The 13,439-nt window shown below is 40.6% G+C and overlaps 1 pseudogene; it reads left to right on the top strand.

Annotated features, from left to right (window-relative positions):
• The first annotated feature begins 9,785 nt into the window (after nucleotides 1-9,785).
• Nucleotides 9,786-13,230, top strand: LOC115688936 (cysteine-rich receptor-like protein kinase 10; annotated as a pseudogene).
• Nucleotides 13,231-13,439: the final 209 nt, after the last annotated feature.

Genomic DNA, 13,439 nt, shown 5'->3' with positions numbered 1-13,439 from the left:
GCAAAACATTTTCTTGTCAACTCAAACAACCCCTATTTGTGAATTCTTTCCACGTATGAGCCAAAATTGCTTATGGAGTTTATCCCATTTATACTTCTTTACCCAATTTGTATATATGTGCCTTGCTTACATTCTATGTTCAATATATGGCATCAACTCAACTAATGTAGGAACAAGTCCCTACAATAATTCAAACCAATAAATACTTGTAAGTTATAATATGTGATTAATATTAAAAAGCCAAGAATTAACAATGACATTACCTTTTATTGGTCGCTCATGAATGCCCAACCTCCTTATCAGACATTATATTTTTAAGGAACCTAAGTGTCCTTGTTTAACACTGGCGCGACCTACCCCTCTCGATCCGGGCTAAGATTAGGTTAGGCCAAGAGGTATTTGTCGATGGATGTGAATAACGATTGATTAGTTTGAAAGACAAACCAAATTGTTCATTAATCCAAAGACCGAGGCACACCCAAGCCTCATACCTCGCGTGACGAGAATTTTTTAATTTACGCATTCGATTGGAGTCACCACTAGCCATAATTAAGAGTTGGCTAGAAACCTTAATCAAAACGTGGGAGTGCCGTCCCGATATGCGTGAAAACCAGAGATTCTAAAGTTTGGGGACTTGATTACACTAGCGATCTAACTAGTGTTTTTTCGGTACCTAAACTTGAATGTTCGCAAACTAACGTACCGGGCAGCGTATCGAAAAAGCTAAGATTCCACATAACCGTTCTAAAAATAAAAAATAACAATCAATGTATTAAAAGTGCGCAACCAGATAATCATAAAGAAAATAAATAACCAGCGATCTAGCATTGTCTCTAGAAAGGAAAATGCAATCAAAAGCTCTAAGGTAAAGCCCTAATGGCTTATCCGATTTTTGGGAATTTTTTAGAGGGTTTTTCTCAATTTGAGTTTTTAACCTAAAATCTTGTGAAATTAAGCCAAAAACTGATTTCTGAGCATTTTCCGATTTTCCCGCATTTTTGGAATTTTTCTGAATTTTCTTTAATTTTCTTTAATTTTTTAAATATTTTTTGAATTTTTTTAATGTTTTTAAATACTTTTTGGATTTTTAAACATTTTCGAATTTTTTTGAAATTTTTAATATTTTTGAACTTTTTAATATTTTTTAATTAATAAAATAATGATTTCGGACCGGATCCCCCGACCTGATCCGCCCGACACCTAACCCGGATTACGACCCGGAACCCCATTTTCCACTTGTTTTCTGATTTTTTTTTTTTCTGTTTTCCCTCTTTTCTTTTTTCTTTTGTTTCTTTTTCTTCTTCTTTTTAAAAATTTTTCTTTTTACTCTTCCTCCCCTACGTGCCTTTTGCCATGCACGTGATCTTCTTCCTGAACTCCTTCACCGAGAGCTCTTCATCGCCGAAGCCAGCTCTACCGTGATTACACCAGGGGATGTCCGCCGCCGGCCGTCGGCTCAGGTCGCCAGCGCCGACGATCGGCGCTGGCCTTACATCGTCACCGCCGGCCGACGCTTCGGGGACCACTCCGACGACGAAAAGACGCACTCTCCGACTATCGTACTTTAGACCCCAAATATTTCTCCTTCCGAATCCATACCATAAACCAGTAAATAAACCGGCATACACATACTAAAACGAGGAGGAATGGACTGACTGGGGCGGCCTCAAACCGCGGGCCTCGTCGGTATGGAAGATCGTCTCCGTCGAGGCGGTGCATACGCGAGGCCGACTCGGACAACGTTAACATACCGGAAAAAAACACATGAAAGGCAACCAAACGTAGATTCAGTAAGAACATCAATGCAAACCACGTACACAATAAAGCTTTAGAGCTCGATTTCACAAGAAAAAAGTTGAAGCTTCATTCGGGCATTTCATCGAGCATATGGCGGGCGTGGTTCATTGAGAGTTTTAGGCCGAGATTCGAAGTGGTTTATGACTTGAAAATGAAGTGTGAAGCTTTAAACAGCCATATTTTGCAATAAAATGGTTTCGGTTTGCAAAGAAACGACCAAAAAAATAAGTCCAAATTTCGGGGTTCTAAGCTCAAAGAGACTCATTGGGGCATTTTATCAAGCAGGTGGAGTGCGCCTAGAAACATGGGCTTCTACGTCGATTTTAGTGGGATTCAGTGGTTGTTTTTTTGTTTAAAACTGTTCAGCATCACATCTTGGGGATGATAAAGAAGTTTTCTTCCTTTTGTGGTGCCAGACAACCACCGAATAGACTCGATGTGTCCGGCACCCGAGAGGCAGGGGAGGAACAGGGGAAGTGCGAGGGTCTCACCTGTTCGCGGCTGGTCAGAGGCTCGTCGGCGGCACCTCAGGGTCTACTTCAGGCGGATGGGGACCCTCCGATCTCAAGTTTTCCCCCCGAACTCTCTCAGTCTCTTCCTTCTCCTCTCCAAAACTCTATCCGATGCTCTCTGTTCCTTTTTTTTTTCGTTTCTCGGTCACCTCTCTCCGTCCCTGTTCTCTCTCTATTCTTTAAGAATCCTCACCCCCGTTCCCCCTCTCTCGTCCCCTTCCAAACGGCTTTTGTTAGTCAACCACGCCAGCTGCCTTAGTTTTCCATTCCCAGCTCAAAGACGCCTTTGATCAGAGCGCCTTCTCAACCTCTACATATGCTAGCAGCCGGGTCCTTCTATTTGGGGCTGAATCAGGTACATTTTTTGCTAAAACGGCTGCAGGATCTCCTAGGTTCTTGTGTTACCAGGATGCAGCGCTGCGCCATGCTCCTTCTCTTCTGAAATCGCGTCTAACGTCTTCCTCGTGTAGAGCATTTTGTCATTCCTGTTTGTCCCCGTCTGGCTGAGCGTGAGGGGAGAAATGGCTGAGGGGTTGGGCCGAATGGCTGGAAGAGAGGCCAAAAGTGGGCCGACAGGACAAAAGAGAAGGAAAAGGACAAACCCAAGAAGAAAGAAAAATAAACAAAAGGGTTGGGCCTAAACAGCTAAAATAATTTAAAAAAAGAGGCCGGCCCTATCGGCAGGACCAAATCGGCCCGACCGATCCCCCTCCTCCTTTTCATTTTTTATTTTTTTAACTTATTATCTCTCTTTTACCTCAATTTGGTCCGCTTACAATTTAAGCATTGATTTAACGAGATAGCAAAATTAGGTGTCAACAGTTGCCCCTTTTCGAAGGGAATTTCAACGACGTTCCATTCGAAGACAAAAAGGCATCTATATTTTGTCCGAGAAGGATATAGGATGGTGTAGCGGCCTAAGGCGAGAGAGATGATTTGTTTATTTTTATAATTTTGATTTTCTCTTTCTTATTATTTTTTTCTTTTTTTCTTTTTTTTTACGAAATAAAACTAAAAGGACGCTTAGGGACTAGAACCCTACGAATGTCGAAAGCTTCGCCTAGGGACTAAAACCCTATGAACGGTAAAAGGATTAAAATCCTAGAGACTAAAACCCTATGAACGTCAAAGACTTCTCCTAGGGGCTAAAACCCTATGAACGGTAAAGGGATTAAAACCCTGAAGGGAAGTCCAGGGACTAAAACCCTACGAACGTCAAAGATTCCGTCTAGGGATTAAAACCCTATGAACGGTAAAGATTCTGCCTAGGGACTAAATCCTATGAACGGCAAGGGGATAAAACCCTGAAAGTAACAATATTTCTATCAAAATGTGGAGGATGTCCACAATGAACAGGTTAACAAAGACATTACGGGCTACAGTAATGCTCCGTGTAGAGAAAGCGCTTCAAGCAATTGTTGAAGCTTGTTGTATATCAACTTCACTGAGGACATTTGCCATATGGCAATGGTTCTGGGCTAAAAGGCTTACTGCACTTGTAGATTTGAAAGCTTCTGAAGCGATCATTGCACAATCTAACAAAATGTGTCATAACAAACTCCTTGGTAGCGAAGGCATACCAGGCGGAATTATTATCATTTGAGTGCATGTCATGCAAAACAATATCAAAAGAATATCAGCACTAAGAAAGTGGTGATTACATGAGCAATTCAAGCTAGTTTCAATTGTTTAGAAAACATTTGGCATTACTCAATATCATAAATTGGCCATCAGGCTTGGGAAATGTCATTAATTGTCAAATTCCCTTAGGAGAAAGTCTTTTGTCAAAATGATCTTGACCCATGAAGAGAGTTCATTAAGTATGCCAAACAAGGACTCTTTAGTCTGAAAGGGCTTCTCACATACTCTCAAAGAGGGCTGTTTGATCCCATCCATTAATGTGGGAAATGGTCTGAGCACTCAATATACCTCAATTGACCATTGTCGAAGGTTTTGAGAATCATTCGCAATATGTACACATTGACCAATCCAAGAAGTCTTTTAAAGGACCGTAATATAGGTTTGGTCATGGTTTCAACAATGGATAAGCATTATTGGCTAAGAAACGAAATAATTGTCAATCAGCATCACCGCCAGGTTTACAAGTCAAGAAACCTTAAGATGAGATAAGATAACTTTGTTCCCACTTCTTCAGGCGGTAGCTTCTTTGTAAAGTCCTTATTTTCACTTGAATCATCCCAATCAGAAGAGATTTCGGGAAAGGGTAGTAATGTTGGTTCGGTAAAAGTCTCGAAAGGCTAAAAAATTCTCAAATGAAATTTAAAAGTTGGTGATTATCATGGCATCATTACCATATCATCCAATCTTTTTGAGAGCACTTGACTTTTGAAATCTAGCTTATCTCGAAAGTCCATTGGCTAATCATTCAATACAAGAGTTTTGCTCTTTTCTCTAATGACTTTGCATTTGCAATGATTTTCTTTTCATGCATTTTGCTTCCGACACACTTTTTTTTTTACAATGGGTACTGGCCTTGCTTTTACCAGGCACACTGCTTTTTAATGCCCCTAGCTTTCATTTGACTTTTGCTCTTTTCATCATTTTTTTTTTCTTCTTAGGACTTTCGAGATGCTTTCCACATTGTCTCATGAGTACCAATTGTCTTGACAAAACACGTGCTTTGCCCCATTGTAGGGAGATAATCACCACTTGGGCTTTAGAAATGAACATTCAGGCTCAACTTGGTTGAACAAAGGGTATGAGTGTTTGGGTAGAGAATTAAATGCTCTTCTTCACTTTGGGATGTTTCGAGCTTCGACAAGAATTCACCTGAAGTTATCGTAAAAAGATTGATACTAGTGAAAGTAAAAATCTTTCTCATCTTTTTCACCAAATAGTATCAACCAAAATCTTCAAATTTGCCTTCATTGTGGGGTGGTTCTTGGCAGGGGTATTTTGAGAATTCTTCACATTTAAAGGCTCAACTGGGCTTAACTATGATCACATGTAGTGTGTAGGATGGATGAAAGGGATGCCTCTTTTTACTTTGATCCATGTACTACTTGCGAATGAATCTATCATCCTAAGACACGATCTATTCCTCACTCAGCTCTCAAAGTGTTTATAGGATGTGTTTGGGAGTGGCTTGCCTTTCTTCATTCTAAGTGTTTCTCACTTGGCATGATTAACGTATTTTCTTTCATTTTGCTGAGATCACCTGAGTTGATTAATCTCCATAGGGAATTTTGATTCAAAATGAATGATCCACCAAGCGTCAAAACAATTTTAGGGGGAGAAGAACAGCAGAAGTGCCAAAACTTGTGTACGGCGCTCACTTTAGTGTCAAAAGTTTCGTCGGCTCACTTAAGTGCCAAATCGGAGGAAAAACGATCATTTAAGTGCTAACGGTGAGAAATTCCGGCCAAATTAATACGTGGCTTTTATAATTAAAATTTTAATCTGAGTTGGATCACCACGAGGTTTTTGCAAACTATTACTCAAAGAAATATGCAGACAGAATGTAAGAATCTTGTGCATGAAATGATGAATAGCTACTATGCAATCTATATGAGACTCTCTAATTCCAATTTTTGATATTATTCTTTATTAGCTAACAAAATACAAAATGACCCTAAAAGTCTACAAATTAAATGATTCATAATCCTGTATTTACATGATTAGTGAAAATTCAATCTAAATCCTAATTTCGAGAAAACTTAGTTTTATCTCTAAGATAATGCATGCATGTAATTCTAAGTTAATTAACATGTTTGAATGACCTAAGGAAATCTATGAATTTATTCTATAGTGAAAGCTATATATATATTTATTTTTATTTTGTAAAAATAACAAGTTTAAAACCTAAGACTTTAATGTGGCCTAATGAACTATCCAGCAACGGCGAGCAGCAGTGAACAACGAACAGCGAACCGCGATAAACAGCAGCGACGCAGCAATGAAGAGCAGTAGACAGTAGCGAACAGCGATGAACAACAGCGATGCAGCAGCAAACAGCAGCGACACAGCAGCAATGCAGCAGCAAGAGTGACGCAATTGGGCTGATGAGAAGCTCACTGGAACAAAGGAATTTGCTGCAAATCATAGAGAAAAGGGAGATGGGAGAACAACAGCCACGGAGAAGAACTCCTTTGTCTCTCACATATTTTGATCTCTCTCTATTACTAGCTCCCCTGGATCTTCTTCTTCCCCCACCTTTTATAATGGCTCCAAGCATCTCTTTCTATGGGCAACTTTCTGAGTTTCCTTCTCATCACCATGATTCGCGATCAAGTTCGCGCACAATTTCATGGCCAGCTTAATTTTTTCTTTTTATGTATGCTACTCAGCCTCAAACGCTTTGATTCCTTCCATTTTATCAAATTTCCTGCCTTCTTATTCACCCGATTTCTATGCACAATTCATGGCTCTTGATCCTTAAGTGCTCAAGATTGATAGGAAATTCGGCTCCTCAGTCACCGAGATTTTAATATCTGTCAATGCAAGAATGGCTGGCCAGAATTCCCACCTTTCTTGTATAATCAATCAAATTGATCCCCTCTTATTTTCCTTTCATATTTCATTTAGCTGAATGATTCTCGGCAAAGCATTAAGTTGTTTGTCCCTTACTTCCTTTTTTAATTTTACTTTCTTTCTTATTTTACCCGCCACTTGCTGCGCCTTCAAATGAGAAAATATCCCCACGATTTCCTTCTCTAGACTAGCTGAAATTTGCTGGCTGATTAGTTCGCTCCCGAAGATTCAGCTTTTGTCCAGAATCATGCAAATATTTGGCTAAATATACTCTGCACTCAACCGTGGATATGTGCTCTCTCCCGAGATTCACATGCCTTAGCAAGTATATCGCTCGACATTCCTAGAGTATATTTCTTTTGTTCTTTCTTGCTCCGAACATATTCTGATTTCTGACGACTCCTCCCGGCCCTTCATGATTTCTTGCTATTTCAATTATGCACGTGCGCTCCTTCATTGAATTTGTTTCACATTCGCTCAATTAAAATGCATGTGGGTCTAATACTTATGAGAATGCAATTTAAGAGTTGGGATTGACCCTTAATTTTTTTATGCAGTATATGACTAAACATGTCACTAAAATTTAGGTGTCAACAACGGCGAGGTCGGCCTCGCCATGGCTGGTCGAGGCTCGCCTAGCCAAGGCAAGGCTGCCCAGCACCGGTGTTGGCCGGCCTCGCTGTCACTAGGCGAGGTGAAACCTAGCGACGGTGAGGTGGCCCAGCCAACGGTGGGCGAGGCTCGCCCTCGCTAGTGGCCGACGGGGGCGAGCTTCGCCAGAGGCCAGTGAGATCGATCTCGCTAGCCCATGCCTTTGGCCGGTCGCTGAACCAGCAAGAGGGAAGAAGGGCAAAAGAAAAAAGAAAAGAAAAAAAATAAAAAAATATTTAAAAATTTCGAAAAAAAATATTTAAAAATTGCCACGTCAGCATTGGCCGGAGGCCGACGGCTATGTCAACGCCGACAGGCCAAAATTGGTTGGATGGACTCAATTGGTAAGAAGTGAAAATGTTTAGGAATGAATTGGCAAACTTAAAAGATTTAGACTGAATTGATAAAAGTACAATACGTTTATGACTTTTTGAACATTTTTCCCCACAATAATAAACAGATCAAGGAAATATACCATAGACTTGATTCACGTGGTTCGGTCGGTGGGACCAACTTTTTTTTGGAATCAACTTCCTATTGAGTCAGTGGGACCAACTCAATAGGAAGAGCAATACACAATTTCACTATAAATTAAGTGAATATAAAGGATATACAACCACAATCAAGTTATCCAAGCACTCTTCGTGTTAAGAAACAATCTCTCATTAACAATGGGATTTTGACAAATAAAATGATTTCATAAAGCATTTCACGAATAAACACACATAACTTTTGACAATTTCTTTTTACAAAGCATTTAATCAAAACTTTCATAAATGATCATTTCAAACTATTTCAAATAATGCCTTTAAATGCCTTGCCAACCGACAAAAAAAAATAGTAAAAGCCCGATCCAATATATTTAAGAAATATGCTCTTTCATAAGTCATACTAAATTAAATCTCTACCACTTTCAAAATTTGAGTTTGTAAATTCGAAGAATAGATGAAACCTCTCACTTGGAAAGGCTGAAAACCAACCGATGATGGTTACTCAAGCTGACGTACTCGTATTCCTATCAATTAATTGAAAAACAAGATCAAAAACCGAATAATATGCTACTATAACAAATGACTTGACTAAACTACATTTAATCGTTGATAAAATGACTTTTACACACTAATGAAGAAACTCTTTTATAGCTAACGCACGTGTATTGTTTGTTACGAGTAACTCACATGCAAAACTTCAGAAATTCGTTCCGATCAAACCGTACTTCGGAATCGATTTTTGTCCAACTCTATGGCTCCACAATGCCCTAAATTATTTCCATATATATCCACGGCTGGAAGACTCCTCAATTAAACCTCACGGTTCAAAATTCATGTAACTCCATATATATGAACGAACTTCAAAAATTACTCCGATTAGATGAGTATTTCTAGGCGTTACAAAACGGAGTTAATTTGACTTGTCGGGGTGTCTGGATTGGCTACGGGTGAAAAAAAATTTCCTCTTTTCTGCATTTCCTCCTCTCCTTCCACGAACGAGCTCACTCTTTTCTTCCTCGTTTTTGTCACCGCTTCACTGCTTCATCTGTTGGAGGGGAAATGACGGCTTGCGCTTGGCTTCAAGAGACATGGGCTGCATTTAGGCCCATTATTACAAATTTGAAGAGGTCAATTTGATCTGGAATCTAAAGACTCAGACAAAATTATGCAACGACAAAGACTTTTTTTGTTTTCTGCCAAAGTCCAATAAATTGATTCTTTCAATTTTTTTTTTTATGACCCAGGGAACCCCCGCACGGTCGACAGCCGGGAGGTAAACCCTAGGGGCGACACGTGCTAGCCACCACACACGTGCACTAGTTAAGTCACCCTGCGGCATCCGGGATTCGAACACTCAACCTTTTGCGAGAGGAAGAGTGCGCGCTCCAGCAGCGCCACCCAGGCGGATGGTATTCTTCCAATTCTTTGTCGTTGTTTCGACCAAAAAAAAAAAGTCTTTGTCCTTGCATAATTTTGTCCGAGTCTTTAGATTCCAGATCAAATTGACCCCTTCAAATTTGTAATAATGGGCCTAAACGCCAAAGTCCAAAAAATTGACGCAACGACAAAGACTTGGAAGAATCAATTTATTGGACTTTGGCAATGACAAAGACCTCGCTGGTCGGAATTTTCCGACCATAGACAGTTCTATATATAAACCAATCACATTTCTAGAATTTGTGATCTTAGCATTAGGTCTCATTTTAAAATACATGTTCCCTAATAATTTATGCGCTGATTGATTTTGTTCACTACACAAACTAAATGTATACATTATTTTCTCAGCCTAGACCCGTTCCAACATCAATTTTTTATAGTCTTCAACCCTTTTCTAAGTTTCTAACCAAAAAAGCACGAGTGTCCAGAGACAGAGGCTTACGTAAGCCGTAGAAACAGCTAAAGTTCTATATGTTATCTGAGTAGACCCAGTCTAAGAGATTTCGTTTGACATCGTTAAACTAATCGACATAAGACCTACCGCCACCAGGAAAAGTGATTGATGTTATCGAATTGGACGAGAACGAGTCTCTGAAGAGATCAAACTTGGATGTGGGCAAATTTTTCTTGTTTTTGTTTTCGCTTCTAAGCCTCACATCTTCATGCATATCATTTCCAATGAATCTGTGTGGTAAGAAATGACTTCGCTGAAGAAATCTATGCCCTTTGTTGTTGTCGTCGCGTTTGTGCTCATCGAATTCAAACCCATCACTGGCCAACCAACCTACAATTACCATGTCTGTTCAAGCTCCTCCAATGACACAACAAACTCTACTTTCAGTTCCAATCTTGCCTCACTTTTAGATTCTTTATCCTTTGAAGCATCCCTCAACAATAGCTTCTACAAGAACGGCTCCAGCGGCATCTTTGGCCTTTTCCTCTGCCGGGGCGATGTTCCGGGCAGCTCCTGCCAGTCTTGTGTCGAGAACGCGACTCAGACGCTCCCCAATCGATGCCCGTCCAACCAGGAAGCGATCATATGATACAACGAGTGCATGCTGCACTACTCGGATGCCGACTTCTTTGGAGTAATGGCGACATACCCAAGGGTCTTCATGTGGAATGTCCAAAACAACACATCTCCCAATGAACCTGATGTCAACGCTCTGGCTTTGATATACAATCTCGTGGCTAATGTTCCGTATACTACTACGATGTATGGAGTGCTTGAATCCGACGGAGGCAATGGCTCACAGCAAAGATATGGACTTGTGCAGTGTAGTAGAGACATCAACAGTACTCAGTGCAGCGCTTGTTTGGCTCAGCTGACAGAGGATATCAAGCAGTGCTGTGAAGGGAAAAGGGGTTGGCGAATTCTGAGCCCGAGCTGTAATCTCCGATATGAGGATTACCTTTTCTATCAGCAGCAAGCGGCATCACCTCAACCGGTTCCGAGTGCGACACCGTCTTCATCTCCAGATAAAGGTCAGTACTCGGAAATGCATATGCGATGTAAAGCAGGCTCGTTCCTAGGACTGGAAAAGTATAAGATAATTTGGTGTACAATTTATGAGTCATAGAATTAACCAATCTTGATGCTTAGAAAGTGTACGATTAGTCTAGTTTATGTATTCATGGACATTTGTTTACCCTTCCTCTACCTTACTATTGGCTCTGATGTAAGAGTCACTGTGTTTAAAGCAGAATTAGTTGTGTCTATCGAACGAGTTTACGGAATGTCTTGCTAGGCAGAGGAGGAGTTCGTTATTTGCCCATGTAAAACCTTAGACAGGGTCAACGTCAGTAATTCCTTTTGTTGCTATAAATTGTTTGTGCTGAACTCCAACCATAGGGGCTAGAGAATCACTTCCTTTAGGCTCACTTTCTGTCTTTCAAATTCATCCACAATTAGGACTGTAGTCCCGTTAGTGTTGGCATTGTTTCTGATCCCCTGTTTGACGCGCTAATTGAAAGCAGGAAAGGGAGGAAAAAACACGACGAAGATTATAGCCATCACTCTGTCATTGATTTCAGCAGTGGCAACACTTCTGGTGTCTTGTTACTTCTTATCCAGGCGTAGAAAGAGTCAGCAAGGAGGTTCATGTAATGGACAATCCATTAATGGGTAACACTAGCTTAGTCTTATTCTAACACAGTGATTACACAGATGGAGAAACAAGTGAAGAAATACTTTTAGGAAGCATGGAGGATTCTGGGCACAGGACGAGCTCGAAGGAGAGAAGAGCACACAATGGATTCCAGAACGAAAGCGGTGAGGTGCACTATTTTGACCTGCCTACCATAGTATCCGCTACAAACAAGTTCGCTGATGCTAATAAGCTCGGAGAAGGCGGTTTCGGGCCAGTCTACAAGGTTAGGAAACTTACAATTCAAGAAGGACTGATGAAATTCATACTAAGGTCTACTTTCATGTTGCGTGACATCATCGTCTATAATTTCCTCTCCCTAACAGCCTTAGTGGGGAATATGAGTACTGAATGCAGGGCAAGCTACTTGATGGGAAAGAAATTGCGGTCAAAAGGCTTTCCATGAGATCGAGCCAAGGCATTGAAGAGTTCAAGAATGAAGTAATGCTCATTGTTAAGCTTCAACACCGAAATCTAGTGAGGCTGCTGGGCTGCTGCTTAGAGGGAGGCGAAAAGCTTCTCGTATACGAATACCTGGCGAACCGTAGTCTCGATACCTTCCTATTTGGTTCAGTCTCTTGCCTCTGTCTATCCATTTGTTTAGCTATTATGTTCTCTATGAAGCATTGCTCACTGTATACAAAAAAAAATTCCGATTTTCCCAAGGCAGATCCGGTGAAAAGGAGAGAATTAAACTGGACAAAGCGTGCGCACATTATCAAGGGAATAGCAAGGGGCCTTCTGTATCTGCACGAGGATTCTCGACTCAAGACCATCCATCGAGATTTGAAAGCGAGCAATGTGCTATTGGATGACGAGATGAACCCAAAAATATCAGACTTTGGCACTGCTAGAATCTTTGGAGGCAAGCAAATCGAAGCTAACACTAACAGGATTGTCGGCACATAGTGAGTGACTCCATTTGCATTTCCAATGAGTTCATTATTATGGAAAAACCTGGATCGTATTATTTTCTCACATGATTGGAACAGAGAAAAAGGATGAACCAACCTGATTTAATCTTCTAATATATATCCTTCAATTTTGCTTTCTTTCCCTTGGTTAAAATGTTATCTTTTCTTCCTTATTAATCTCGATTATTGACAGTGGGTACATGGCGCCAGAATACGCTATGGAGGGACTATTTTCAGTGAAATCTGATGTCTACAGCTTCGGGGTCTTATTGCTTGAAATCCTTGCCGGACGAAAGTGCAGCTCGGTTTTTAACAACTATGAGCATGGTCAGAGCCTAGTATCAAACGTGAGCTCCATATTTCTTCTATCTTTTGCTATCAGACCATATTGAAAGTGTAAAATTTCTGTTTCCTTTCTCAGTCGAAACTAAGAGAATAAGATTTTGACAGGCATGGCTATTGTGGAACCAAGGGAAAGGGCTAGAGATAATAGATGCAAACTTGATCGATTCGTGTCCGAGAAATGAAGCTCTAAGATTGATCCATATATCGCTATTGTGCGTTCAAGAAGATCCGAATTTCAGGCCTACTATGTCGACAGTCGTCCTCATGCTCGGGAGCGAATCGGACCTTCCTCACCCGAAATCACCCCCCTTCTCTACAGGCAGATCTTTCATGTTGGATCAATCTTCCACCGGCACAGGCACCGGATTCCTCTCTTCTGATAAATCTTCAGCAAGTGCATCAAATTGATCATTATTTCCGCGTATAGCATGATTCGGTATGTAAAGTCCGCAAGATTTAATTATCCCAATTTCATATACATGGATTCACCTCCTCGATACAGTACTACTGATGGAATTTTTCACTTGAATTTGACGTAACATATGGTGTAGATGGTAACCAGTGAAGTCACAGCTTTAGCATACTTCTCTTCTCGAGTACGAAGTACCAGGTCCAACACACGATACAACAAAGGATTAAGACAAAATGAGCATA

Source organism: Syzygium oleosum, unplaced genomic scaffold (assembly GCF_021117445.2).
Source record: "Syzygium oleosum isolate NSW1041296 unplaced genomic scaffold, Sole_v2.1 Sole_v2.18, whole genome shotgun sequence".
NCBI lineage: Eukaryota > Viridiplantae > Streptophyta > Magnoliopsida > Myrtales > Myrtaceae > Syzygium > Syzygium oleosum.
This window is presented reverse-complemented; position numbering and strand designations above follow the sequence as displayed.